The following is a 1,719-nucleotide window of genomic DNA, read 5'->3' on the forward strand; positions in this document are numbered from 1 at the left end:
TCACCTAGTTTCTGGTACTTTGTTATGGCAGCCGTAGCAAATGAATACAACTGCTAATCTAGCAATGAAGAAAAAGGATAATAGATTAAAACAGGATTTATTCTCGGGGTGAAAAAGTAATTTATATCTAAAAGTCAATGTGATTCAATACATTAACAGAAAAGGGGAGAGAAATCATGTGATTATATAATATATTAGTAGATCAGGAACAGCAGGAAATCCCATAATTTTATAAAGCATATCTACAAAAAATTCTATAGCAATTCATATAGTTGACCGCAAAATATTAAAACCCTTCCCCCAGAGACTGGGAATGAGACAGGATACCTGCTCTGACCACTTATTTTCAACATTATAAAAGAAGTTTGAACTAGTGTAATAAGTAAAGAAAAAGAAATAGTAGGCATATAGATTAGAAGAAATAAAAATATGGGTTGTAACTGAAGAAACAAAAATGGAGTATAAATGAGAAAAACTCACAAGCATCTTCAAACAAACATAATTACTTAGGAACTTACAACATTTACAAAAATCAGTTATAGCAGAAGCAAACACATAGAAAATGAAATGTTAAAATATACTACTTCCAGTAGCATAAAATACCTAGGAGTAAAGTTAACAAAATATGTGCAACTATGTACAACATAAAGTACAAAACATTCTTAAAATAAAATCAAGACCCAAATAAGTGGAGGGCTATAATAAATTTATGGGTTGGAAAATGCAATGTTAAGAGATGGCAGTTTTCCTAGGTTTTTTCTGTGGACTCAATGGAATCACAGTCAAAATCAGAGCAGATTATTTCTTTACTTCTGAAAAATCTACAAAATGATTTTAAAATGTATATGGACATCAAAGGGCCAAAAAATAGCCAAGACAGTCTTTAGGGAGAACTAAGCAGGAAGATGTTCATCTGAGATACCAAGTCCTGTTATAAAGTTGTCATGATTAAAACAGTCTGGTGTTGGTACATGGTGGTGTGTGTGCTTAAAATCTCAGTCCTGTTCGACTCTTTGTGACACCATGGACTGTAGCTCACCAGGCTCCTCTGTTCATGGGGATTCTCCAGGCAAGAATAGTGGAGTGGGTTGCCATGCCCTCCTCCAGGGGATCTTCCCACCCCAGGGACTGAACCCAGGTCTCCCGCATTGCAGGTGGATTCTTTACCACTGAGCCATCAGGGAAGCCCCAAAATGTGGAATGTTTCCCGGATATGTGTGTCATCCTTGTGCAGGGGCCATGCTAATCTTCTCTGTTTCATTCCCATTTTGGTATATGTGCTCAATTCCAGATTGATTTTGGTACTAATAACAAAATTAAAGCCACCATAATTTTTGGGGAAATAGAAAATATCTTCATGATTCTGGAGTCAGTAGAGATTTTCTGGACAAGATTTGAAAAATATTACCCATAAAGGAAAGAAAAACGACAAATTAGAGTACAGTAAGATTAGGAACTTTTGTTCATTGAAAGACACTGGTAAGAAAGTGAAAAAGCAACCCATAGACTATAATAGAATATTCTCAAGATCTATATCCAACAGGGACTTGTTTCCAAATACAGACAGATTCCTACCAATCAATTAAAAGCTGTGCCATAATAGAAAAATAGGGAAAAGAGTTGAACAGATGAATCAAAAAAGAGGACATCTAAATGGCTGAGAAATATGTGCAAAGGCTCTAAACTATCACCAAGCATTAGAAAAAAAGGGGGGGGAGG

At 35.5% G+C, this 1,719-nt stretch overlaps 1 pseudogene; it reads right to left on the reverse strand.

The window, feature by feature from the left end:
• Positions 1–1,189: 1,189 nt before the first annotated feature.
• Positions 1,190–1,288, reverse strand: LOC129535284 (U6 spliceosomal RNA; annotated as a pseudogene).
• Positions 1,289–1,719: the final 431 nt, after the last annotated feature.

Source organism: Moschus berezovskii, chromosome Y (assembly GCF_049115385.1).
Source record: "Moschus berezovskii isolate FMDL1 chromosome Y, NW_MosBer_1.0, whole genome shotgun sequence".
NCBI classification, from domain to species: domain Eukaryota; kingdom Metazoa; phylum Chordata; class Mammalia; order Artiodactyla; family Moschidae; genus Moschus; species Moschus berezovskii.